Source organism: Anser anser (assembly GCF_964211835.1).
Source record: "Anser anser genome assembly, chromosome: 1".
Lineage (NCBI taxonomy): Eukaryota > Metazoa > Chordata > Aves > Anseriformes > Anatidae > Anser > Anser anser.
In genome coordinates, this window is record NC_139720.1 from 88,934,944 (window position 1) to 88,947,731 (window position 12,788).

Here is a 12,788-nt window from a genome sequence, read left to right on the forward strand (position 1 = left end):
TACTGAAACAGTGCCAAAAACCTTCTGTTGCCTGTGAGTGGAACTGAGTCCATCAACAGGCTTCATCTATGTATAGTTTGATGTAAATGATAATGCTGCTGTGAGCAGGGATCGATTCAAGATAAAGCGAGGTTTGCTGTAGGCACATCAATACCGATTAAAATATGACTTGTTTCAGTCAATTTAAATACCAGGCAAAATATTGCTAACTTCTAGAATGCAAACAGCTTCGCTTCTGCGCAGACCCTGTACACTGCTCACTCCCTTCTCTGCAGTTTTATGTCCCTGGCACCTCCCTAGACTCATGTATCTGCTAGGAATGAGCTCATTAACATTGCTACATGGATCACCAGGTAATCCACCCATCCTTGTTAGTAAATTGCAGGAACATCTGGCTGCTTGGAGCATAGCTTTAACACTGTTTCTGCCAGCTCAGTTTGAATATAACTTCCCTTCATTTCAATCCAAAGCAAGTGTGAATCATTTTGCACATCTATTTCAAACTTATTTTGCATTTATTCCAGCACTGCTAGTCCTAGACACTGAACTTAAATGTCATGAGATTGAAAAATCAGAATCTGTGCCTACAACTGTGTATATGGATTTTCTTGTATGTAATTGTCTTACTATTTGAGCCCAAAGTGGTTTTTTTTTTTTTTTTAAGATAAAACTAGGAAACATGAAGGAAGACACCGTATTGGGTTTTATTATTACTTGGCTCCCAGTGAAGAAGCTTTAATCGTGAATGTTAACATACAACGTTCAGTGAAGTTGCAAGATGTGGCAGTCATGGTAGTGAAGAAGTGGTACGGTGTATACTTGGAGTCCAGGATCTAACAACTGTTTGGCTTGTATGATGTATTTTATAAGCTTTTTATTCTGTTTATTTCTTCTTCCAAAGGAAAGACTGATTCCAGTTGTTCCTCCGTGAACTGTGCCGAATTCCTGCCTGAATTGTGGTCACTGAAGGTACATAAGGCAAAATTCTGTAAGGATAAAATGAAAGAAAATGCCAGTAGAATGATTCCTGGAATGGTCTTCACCCCCTGAACTCTCTTTTGATAGTCAGGGCCACTGAAAGTTCCCCACACAATCTGGAGGCTTTGAGAGGAGAGGAAAAAGAAGCTGAGAAGAGTTAACATTAGTTGTATGCTGTGGTTTAGTGGTGGCTGAAGAGGCGGTGAGATGTGACTGTGGAGATACATACTGCTAAACTGCCTTGTGCTGGGAAGCCCTGTTGGGCCACAGGAGGACTTGTGGCTCTTGCCGGTAATGCCTCCAAGGAGAATTAAGGAGATGTCTAGAAAATAGGTTACTACAGAGGTAGGTTGCAGACTTGTATACCTTGGTAGCTAAGACTAAGGAGCACAAAGGGTCTGAAGCCTTACTGAACTCATGTTCTCTATGAAAGATAGATTTCTTGATGACAGGAGCACTGGACTGTGTATTTGTCACTTATTTGTTAGGTAGTTTCGGACAAGAGAAAAACAATTTGACATGTCCACATTCTCATCTGTAGAATGAACATCTTATGTGATTTCTTTATGGCACGTGTGATCTGATCACCATTAGTGAGAGACGAGTGTCTTCACTGAGATGCATGTCTACTGCTTACTGATGTATAGAAGCTTTCAGATGGGTTGTACTCCTGCACCACATAACCACTTGGGTACATATTTTCTTGCTGTTGCAGAATTCCTTTAACTTTGGATAAAATTGCAGTCTGCCTTCCTGAATAACAATGCAGAGTTAGAGACATATTCTGTCTGTAATACCTTGGATTTGAGGAAAATGCATTTAAAAACAAACCCAAATTCACATAAATGTTTTAAAAGTCAGGTCTGAAATTGGATCTTATTCAGTTTAGGTCAATAGTCTAGAAAGAAAAATTCAGAATAGGAGATGAATTGTGCTGAATATTTATTTCTTGGGGTTTCTCTAAGGCTTTTATTATGGGAGTTGAATCTAAAGAGTGGCTCTCCTAAATGCTATTAACGTATCCACTTTTTCTGTGTTCCTGTTAGTAGGAAGCAAATGACCTCAGTATTAGGAGGCAAGTTTGAAAACTGCACAAGGAATTACATGTTAAAAAGAGAGAGAGAGGTGTGCATACTTCCCCTTGAAGCTTTGAAAATGTATTTCTGCAGGGTAAGGAGCTTCTGAAGCTACAGCAAAAAATAAGGGTATTTCTTTCTTCTGTCTTTGTGCTATGTACTGAGATGTTTTGGGGAAAAGCAACAAGACTTCATATAAATACACCAGTATTCTTTGAATGTCCCCATTTCATTATTCCCTTAATCATATGCTGGAGAGCACAAAAGTAGTTATACGACTCTTCCTGGTTCTTAAAGAAAACTGCTGTGTGGGCTGAAAAGACGCCTAATTTGTAGACTGAAAGCAGAACTTTTCAGTTCTGGGTATATTGTATAATTGCTTACAATTTTGACAGGGTTAGCCTAGAGCGGAATGAAAATGTGTTGAAATTCATTTCTTGTGTAACTTCTCTGAAATAATCATGTGTTTTCCATAAGAAGTCAACTGGGTGGGCAGGAAAGATGTCCTTAAACTGATTGTTTATTTTTATTTTTATTTACTTTTTAATTATTTTTTATACTGCCTTTTTATTTTTCCCTACCATAGTGTGGACAAGTCAGTATTTACAAATAAATCTTACTAGCGATCTTTTCTCAGAGATTACACTGAAGTAAGGGGTTCAAAAAAAATACAAGTAAATAATAAAGTTTACAGTTAATGCATTGAGAACTGAGTTAGAGTTCAGAACACTGGTAAGCTGTTATGCTTACTCTTGAATGGCTAAGTCTTTTACCTTCCTTTCTGTGATGTGAAGATGAAAAATGTTTCACTTTTTGCATGTGGTTAAAAGAAGCAATAACCTGAAAAAACTCTGTTAATCTGAAGGATGGAATGGTAGTGAGATGGTAATATACAGAGAGGGAAAATATGTTGTTGTGGAACTGGAGAAACTTGGTGTTAACACTGAGAATTCAAACCGAACTATCTCTTGGGGAGATTTCTGTGTATTTACTTTATTGACTTCTGAATGGTAAGAGCTCAACATTCCCTATCAGTGACATAGGAGGATGTTTGATGAATTAGAGTTAACTAGTAAGTGGTTCTGTATCAGGAAATGTAGACCTCTCGTTCACCTAGTTTTGATCAAAATGAAAGATGTGGTTAGTAGGAGTATCTATTGATATAATAGAGCCGATATTAGCAAAGCTGGATTTCTATAAACGCATTCTGTTTTAAAAAGACTTGTGTAGAATATTTAAAATGAAGACAAGGTAATTTCAAAGCTGAATCAGTGACAGATGTCAAAAATGACTTTGAATTAAGTGGTGTCAATCGACAGCCAGAGGTTTGAGACTCCTCCTGAAAAGTTTGAGTCAATGGTGCTATTCTCAACAAAAATGACAGGTCAGATTACTAGTACGGAATAATCTAATTCTTAGGTTAATCAGCTGTAATTCAGCACAGCTAGTTTTAATACAGTCCTCTGTACGCTTATTTAAGGATATAGAATGTGGTCTATATAGACGGGATGGCTGAATCAGAAAAATTTAATGGTCATCACTGATGAACTCCCAAAAAAAAGAACTGAGGATGTATAGGTACTATTGACACAATCTGGGTTGAGACTATCTAGTTCTTAGGTGGGAGGAAGGGGAACATTGGACATTCTAAAAAGGCAAGCCACTAAAATGATCTAATATTTTAGGAGCTAGAATATGAGCTTTCCATTATGAGTTTTTAGAAACTTGTTCTGTTCAGTTGACATTAGAACATCTTGCATTGAAAAGAGTTCTAAGAGTGCCAATATACTAGGAATTTCAGAAAGAATTAAAAGAAAGTTCAGTGGCTAATGTTTGAGTTTACATTATTAAACCTTGAAATTAAAATGAAATATCCTGTAACTGAGGTTAACTAACCATTGAGAGCATTTATATAAAGCCATAAGAAGAAGATCTCAACTGGAATGTTTAAAATAACAACAAAAAAATCATCCATAAATGTAATCTAATATTTATGTTTTAAATTCGATTGGGGGCGGGGGGGATCAGATCATGAGATTACATGATCATAGCATTTCTTTGACTGTTAAATTGTGGACCCGTGAGATGGATCTCTGTGGCCAGCAAACCTTTCAGAACATTCAGTATATTTATTTATTTATTTTTGTTACATCTAGATGGTATCTTTTAAAAAAACAAAACAAAAAACAATAACAACCGAAAAACTTACATTTGAAGTTTCATATTTTTTTAATGCTTTTTTTGTTGTGTTTCATTGTGTCCATTGTGATTCACTGTTTTTTTTTTAATAACACTTTTTCTTTAAGGTATTTCACACACAAAAAAATACTTTGTGGCTGGTGCCGTATCAGGCAGCTTTCTGACATCAGTCCTATATTTCAAGATAATGTAGCTCTTTACTTCTGTGCAATAAGTCTGTTGTAAATTGAAGTTCAGACTCCACCTTCCCCTAAATGTGAGATTTAAATTTACAACTGAACTGTATCAAGTATTTTAAATGTGCTATATGCAATGTAGTATTTAAAAAACAAACAAAAAAAAATGAAAGGAGGAAGTAATCCACCTTAAACATCTTTCTGAAAATATTTGCCGATTTTTTTAACCTATTCATGTTGTGCTTAGAGAAGACCTCATGAATACAATGCTCTACTTGAAGGGTGTATTTGCTTGATATGCTTCTCATTATCTGCTGGTCTCTCTTTTGTCTCCATCTTTAGGAGAAGTCTAGACTGTAACTTTGCAGGAATTGTGAATTTGTAAACCTATTGGCAAAATAATGTTCCTAATAGCTGTGAAGTTTTACCAGTTTTCTTCCACTGTTTTTTCAGAGCTTAGTAAGTTTGTTGCCATCTTTAACTCACTTTTGCTTTTCTTTTATTGCTTATGAGCAGATTAAACTAGTAAGACATTAAAATGAAACTTTCTTCGATGTAGGCAGGCATCATAGAGTGCTTCTTAGGTATAAGGTGATAACATTTCCTACATCATGTTTATTGGAGTACTGTTATGACACATGTTGAGTAAAGAAAGAATGCATACGTACTACTAAAATACTGTATTATACAGTGACCAAAAGAAAAAAAAAAACAAAAACCACAAACCTTTGGATAACTGGTAAAGGCAACAATATGCAAAGAAAATGATCAGAGAGTTGTCCTTAAGATCCTATATATTTATTTATTTTTTGGTGCTAGTGTGAACTTATGCTTAATATAAACAGATGAAGTTAATTTGCAATGAGGAACACTTTTTGGGGAACGGAAAACTGAATACAGGAAACTAATGAGGAGTGGCTCCTTACAATTTAAACTTGCATACTACCTTCAACCAAATTAATCATATTTTCCTGGCCAGCAGTAGATGACAAATGTTTGCAATGCTGTTTCCTCAACTGAAAAATGTTTTTAAAATGAAGTACTTTTAAAACAGCCATACATTGCATTTAACAGCCTTATGTTTGGACACTTATTGGGTACTGTATTTACAGGCTTACCTCTACCCCTGTGGTGTTGAAGATCACAGTAAATGTAATTACCTTTTTTTTTTTTTTCCCTAAATGTAATTTTATTACTGCTCTGGGGGCAGCATTTAGTATCTGAATATTTTTTTGTATCTTTTTCCACACTAGACATAGATTATTGCCATTATTATGGTGAATCTGTATGTGTACTCAGATTTTGTCTGATATGTACCATTTTGCTGTAGCATGTGCTTTGACAGGTTTACTTTTTGTTGCACATTAAAGACGGCTTTTTAGTTTTACTAGCAATATATAGCCCCTCAATTTCTTCTATCTTCAGTTCAATGGATGATGATGTTAAGTATGCAATTAATTTAGCTGTGTATGCATGTCTGCACCCTACAGTTCTCCTGAAGTGCAGTTTGGGGGGTAAGACTGTTAGCTGCAGAACTAATATGACCACAAAATCGAAGTGGTCTATATATGTCAGCAGGAAGTTTTTATTCTGTGGTGGTTTATTTAATATGCTGCTTTTTGTGCTAATATTTGTACTGGGCTAGTATTCATCCTGTGTATTCATCTCATTTGCTTATCATAAATAATTAACAAAATAGTCTCCAATACTGCAAGATGCTGCCAGTTAAAGATGGTATTATCTTAATATAGAAATTTACTAATTGTCATATGGTTAAGGAAAGTAATGTGCACTTGTAATCCTTAAGAGCTTCTCGCTGCTTTGAACCGATACACTACTTCAGGTTTTTTTCCATCCTGAATAGACAAAAATTTCATAAAATTCTGAGTGAAAACATAATATTGGGAAATTAATTCAAGTGCAACTTTTAGTATAGTCATCTCTGCTGCTGCTTTGAAAGTGATACTGAGATGATAATTTCCCACAGGCCCTGTATGTGCATGTTGAACACTGCTGGCCTAAGCAGCAAGTAGTTTCATATGTCTTTCTGTCTTCCTTTGTGACACCTTCAGTAATAAGTGGTATTGCTTTCCATCACCGTTTATCCCTTCTTCGTGCAGTATGCTTTTTCTTTTGCAGTTTCTCTGAGATTTCAGTATGGTACTGTGATAAAGACCCTGTTAAAATCCAGATGAATTATATCCACACCATCTCCCCTTATCCTCCTGGTCTGCCGCTGTGCTGTAAAATCCTTTCAGGTTAGATTGTGCCAATCTGTTTTCCTCAGACTCTTGTTCTGTCTGTGACTCAATAAGTTCTACATAGGATGCCTAGAAATACATTAATAGGTTTTTATTATTGTGCTTACTTAGTATTGTACCCCTATTCCGAAGCAAGTTCAAGGGTTGAAATGCATTTCTGAAGCATGCTAGACATGAACATTAAGACTGAGGCTTCTGAAGATGCCTGAGGGATCCAAATGCCAATGTCCTGTTAAACTGAGAAGGAATAAAAAGTGTTTTGATTCCTTAGTGTCACTTATTTTCCTGTTAGGCTGAATATTAAGATCTGTACAAACAGTCTAATATCTCATTAAATTACATTAGTGTCAGCAGAATAGGCTTGGTTTTCTGCACTTAAAGCCATATGCTGAAAAATACCAAGTTTGTCTTAAAAGGTTTTGTTTGTATTTTGCCTTCGCATAAGCAGGAATCTGCAACTTAAAAATATTAGCAGCATGTTAAATCATTCCTCTCTTTTTTTGTTTTTCCGTCTTCTTTTCCTGAGATTCACCCAGAAGAGCCAGGCTTCACTTTACTGCAGCAGCAGCTGCTGTTGGGGGCAGCCTCTGTGGTGAGAGGGCTGAATGCACTGGAGCGTGTGCTTAGTAACTTGTGTAAATGTCAGATTTTAATCTGTTTCTGTATGTAAATCAAAATCTTCAAACCTAAAAGACAGCTGTTGCTCCAGGGGGACTAGAGGAGGGACCTTAACAAGAAAGAATAAATAAATGAAACCTTGAACGTTGCTATAGACACCACCTTGATTAACAACTGTTCGTTTTAAGATAATAAAAACTGTCCTGGCAAGTTGATGATGGTAGTTTTCTAAAATGGATTCTTCAAAATGTATGTGTTGACATTATCAATCTCACTGAATTCATAGCTGGAAGAACTAATAATTTAGACTTTAGTTTTGGAAGGTTAGAGAAAACACAAAGGATCCAATCCAGTTTAGTCTTTTCACTAGTGGATAAGTACCTTCTTTTGTATGAAAACAATACATGGTATCTTAAGAAAAATTACAAGTTTTTAAATCATCATATGTCAAGAAACCTTGAATATACACTGTGTGTAATAGTTTTTTACTTGAAATAAGGACAAAAGTGGATGAACTTGTCCAATGTTTCAGACTGTCCAATGTCCAGTGTTTCAGACTTCATGCATATTTCTATATAACATTGCACAGATGAAATATTCTGCCCATTTTCACATTTATAATTCACTTTGTGCAATGAATGTTAATGAATGTATATTTCAGTGTTAATCTACATTACAAAACATTCTTCATAGTTATTCTTCCTGGATGGGTACTTAGTTTTTCTGTCTGTAGACATGCATTCGATCATACTACCTGTAAAAACAGTTTTTAGTGTAATTAATGATTACTTATAAAAGTTTGGATTTACAGAAAACTTTTAATACATCAATTTATCATTTCTGCAAATTGTGCTAAGCCTCATTCAAAATCACAGAAACATCACAAACAAATCTTCTGAGTCCTAATCAGTTGTGAAAACTTGGTACATTTTCTCAGCCTCAGAAAGGGGTGTCCTCCCTTAGTTGCAAGTATATTTAAGTGAGTTGAGATTTATTCACATAGCTCTCCAGTAGGTCTCAGGACTCCATAACAAGTCTAGTGCAGCATTGGGAAAATAGTGAGCTTTTCATGATGGAGAGTATGATTTCTGTGCCTCTCAGGTATTAGCTATTTACAGCCAGAAGAGGTGTGAAATAGACCATGTTTGCTCTGCCTTGTGTTACCCTTTAATGTTTAATACTACTTAAAAAAGAATGTGTGTATTTAATGCTAACAAATCTTTTATGTTGTATTTCTTTTAATTCTAAATTAATATATCCAGAATAGCTCTGTCCTCTTTTTTTTGTTTTGTTTTAAACCTATTGACAAGTATGCTGTATTAAAAATATTTGGTGATAAAAGCAGAAAACAAATATGAACAATTAACGCTTCTACAGCAGCCTTTAAAGTACCTGTAAGCATGTCTGCCAGCGTGTGACTTGTATGAAGGAGGTACATCAAGTGTTTTTTTAAGATGTGGTGCATGAAAACTTAGATAACTCTCAAGTGCATGAGATGTCTATGTTGTGACATGCCTATGTTTCACACTTTTTGGGTGAAATGGTCTTAAATAGAAAGAGTAACCTCTTGTTGAAGTCACTTGATTATTTGAAACAACTATTTCCTGTAGCTTTTTATTTAAGGTAATTTATATTTATTTAAAACTTCCAAAGACCAGTGGTTTTCTTACAATACCATAAAAATCAATTAGTCTTTGTACTCAAGTTCTGGATTCTGTATCATAGAATGACTACAATGAAGTTGCTTTCTAATATAGACTTTATATTTTTTAATGGTCTAGTTTAAATACTTTTTTTTTTTTTTGGGGGGGGGAGGGGCCGACTCAAGATGCATGTGCTGTTCAAGTTGAAAACAGTGCTTTCTAAACATTTCCTGTTTTTTCCTCCCTTTAAACTGGGCAAATAGTTCTGAGGTGGGCTCCTGTTCCATATCTAAATATAAGCAGTTGTGTGATTTCACAGCCTATGGAAAATATTGGCAGTACTTTAGAATATCTTAACTATTTCTTCCCACTTCAGGAACTGAAATGCATGGAATTAAATACTGAACTCCTGTAAAGCACAAGGCTTTTAGTCATGCAGCATTTTGGAAGCTGTCATCCAGACTGCATGCTTCCTACCTCATGCTACACAGCAGAGAAATCCTCAGTCTATGCATCAGTTAACTATCTTAGGAAATAACATCACTTTATCCTTAACTAATTACAAGGTAATTCTCACCATGTCTTTCTGTAGCTTACCCTTTAGTCATGCTGCTGTTGCTGTTCTTCAGGTGCTTTCACCACCCCCAAACCCTGTGACTCTCTTAAACCAAGGCACTGCTTACTTGTGGAAGTGATTTATAAACACTTGCCTGTGAAGCCCTCCTGAAGTCAAAATACTTCATCTCCGCTAGGTGTTTCCATTTAACCAGATGTCATGATTCACCATGCCCACAGAACTGGAGAGTAAAGCATGTTGGGTGCTCTGCAGCTACTGGTCACACCCAGAAGAGAAAAGCTCCACCTTGACTCGTCCTGACCTGCCCCCTCATTGCAGCTTTTTGCCTTTTTCTTCCAAGCCAGTGGTTTCTCTGTGACAATTGTCCTTAAGGACAGTCCTGTATTGGACTGCTGACATGTTTATTTTTTCCTTTAATAGGCTGCTGTAATGGGACCTTGAACAGTGTGTGGCTCTCCCAGGCCAGTTATGGAGAATCAGTCTGTGGATTGTAGAGATTTTGATGTCTTTTGAATGACTACGAATATATAAGGTTTTTCTGTAGTAGCGATTTTTGTATATTGAGTATAATGTTGAAGATTCTCATTATTTCCACGAGTATTCTAGGATCTATGGATTTCTGCCTGAAACTGTAATCTCAAAAGATCACACCTGACAATGTTTTGCCAGTTATCCATTTGGTTAAAATTAAAAAAAAAAAAAAAAAAGTGGCAGGTCTTTGTTTTGTTTGGACTGGGTGGGAGGAGAAAGAACCAAACTGTAGGAAACTGGGCTCTCTCTTATTTCTTTGTTCTCTTACAGTGAGAGTAGATGTTGAAAAAGTCCAGTCAACTTGTGCTGCTTGTTACTGGATTTTTTTTATGTATCTCACCTGACAGAGGCTCTCCTTTATTTCCTGTTTAAGTTTTCCTGCTAAGTAGTACAAGGAAAGAAAATAGAGACATGTATAGGTCTGTTCTGAGCAAAGCACTGGATTGCAGCTACCATAGGTGTAGGTTTCTCAGTATCTTCCATCGTCAAACTGCTACAGACCCATTCAGAGGTTTTATGTTCTTGTTTGTACTTACTGTAAAATTAGACCTGCTTATTTCCCAGATTTATGATTTAATGCTTCAAGGTTTTGAGGCCCTCTGGGAGTTACAAGAGCCAAGCTCCAATTCTCTGCTATTTTGATACAATAAAAAAACATTCCTTTGTTAGAGCTCTCGATTTCATGGGCTAGTAGGTTTTTCTACTAAATGGTGGAACTGTGTAAGCATCTGCTTTTTAAGCCCTCCTCTATAGTAAGATAATGCTGACAGTAACTACTATATCCAGGCTCCTTGTATTCTTTTCAAAAGCCCATGCTCACTGGCAGTATTTCTACAGCAATTTACTTCCAGCATTTTTTTTTTCCCACTTATTTTAACACTACAACTACAACCAAAATTTTCTGGGGAAATCTATTTCAAACAAAGCTGTGCTTTCAGAAAGCTAACTAGGAATCTTATGCCATTCAAACAAAATAGTACAACAATATATGATTGACAGCTAGACCACTAATGACAGTATGGTGAATCAAAGCTGAAAGGGTTTTAAGCAGTCTGAAAATAGAAAGCTTGGATTTGGAGGATTTGATAGGTGATTCAAGAAAGAAGAATATAGGAAAAAAAAAAACTGGTAATCTGTTTTAATTGAAAGCTTAGACCGTGTTGGTGGTTGCAGTCAGGTCATGGATACTTTCCTGTAGTTAAACAACTTGCTAAAAGGATTGTTTTCCTTTTTTTTTTTTTTTTTGAAGTGTGTGTGTGGGAAAGCAGGGGGAAACATCAAAACAAGTATGCATTCAGATGTAAGCGTTCAGATAAAGGAAACTGTTAAATACTCTCTCAGAAGCAGGTTCCTTTGTTAGTGTAGTTATGTCTAGGTTCTCTGAGTAGGCAAGTGGGTTACTGAGGACTAAAGTTTAGATTAGTTGAAATCTTTTGAATCTGAAGCAAATATTAAAGGTAGAGTGCCTTTGTGGGGAATAATGGCATTTTGCTGCTGCTGTTCTTATTTGTTATTTTTCCTACTGACTCTAAACAGGGATTTTCTTTCATGCACTGATGTTTGGTTAGGTGGTTTGAGCTTCTTAAGAATATCAGCTCCTGTCTGAATAGGCTTTAGGGCAACCAAACTTTAGGTTTGGCTATAAATTTGCATTCCCTTCTCTCAGTATGTCTTTATGGTCTATGGGAATCTATGTTAGTATTTACCTGCTAATGTTTCTCCCTGAGTAGTTTTTTCTTCTCTTGGAAATGCTCTAAGGCATACTTTGCCTTTTAGGCTGTGCCTAGGTGGGAGAGAAATCTGCTCACTATTTGGAATTTTTTTGTTTGTTTTTGTTTTGTTACTCTTGAGGGGAGAAAGATGGAGTGGGAGGAGGAGAGCTGGGCCCTGGGGTTTATTGTATCTGTGTGTAAGAGGAGATAGTCTTATTGAGTATTATCTGAGTTTGGGGACTTCTTTGCTGTATTTAGCATTCTAGTTGTAGTTCACTTTATTCTGATGACCTTTATAGGGATAGCTCTGTTCCCCATCTTTTATTTTTATCTTTCTGCATTTTCAACTTTTATATTTAGGCAAATAAAAGGAGAAAAGATGTAAGGCTGTGGTATACAACTGACAGCAAGACCCCATTTACACTTGCCGATGACCAGCACAGATACAGTATTATTGTGTCTTCTTTTACAAATGAAACTGCCAACAAATAGATCATGCTGTGCTTCTTTTTATAGTGTTCCCCCAAGATTCAGGTGTGATAGAAAAAGCATGAAAATACAGATAACGGATAACACAATATGTTGGAATAGGGAAGCATTTGTCACTAAGACTACACTCAGATATGCATGTGTAAGCCCCACAGGATTTGAAGAAGCTTATCTGAAGGCAAAATCTAGCCATCAGGAGGAGAGGGGAAAAAAGACGACTTTGGTTTGTTTTGGTAGACTTGTCTCTTTTGGTCATTCTAGCCTACAGAAAGCCCTAAGGCTTTTTGCTGTCTACCATGCTATATAATATAACCTTTTCATGGTAATGGCTTACTGAAATAATTACAAATTTATGTTGTCATATTACCCGTTCCCCTGGCAATTCCCCAGCTCCACCCCCCCCCCCCCCCACACCTTCCAAACTGTATTAAGCTTGACCAGGATCCCAAAGATTACCCATGCCAGCCCTTTGAGAAAAAGCAATGTCACAGGTCTCTTTTGGGCTCATCTTAGTGAAAATCCAGTAAA

The 12,788-nt window shown here is 36.3% G+C and overlaps 1 long non-coding RNA gene across 8 annotated transcripts in view; it reads left to right on the plus strand.

Moving 5' to 3' along the window:
• LOC310885764 overlaps positions 1-12,788 on the plus strand; it is an 88,804-nt gene that overhangs the window by 16,711 nt on the left and 59,305 nt on the right. For 4 of the 8 annotated variants that reach the window (XR_014574962.1, XR_014574963.1, XR_014574965.1 and 1 more), the window contains exons 4-5: positions 665-806; positions 902-969. The exons of 3 other annotated variants lie outside the window; for them this stretch is intronic. This is a non-coding gene — a long non-coding RNA (uncharacterized lncRNA). The remainder of the gene's footprint in view (positions 1-664; positions 807-901; positions 970-12,788) is intronic. One more of the 8 variants, XR_014574964.1, reaches the window with a different exon arrangement.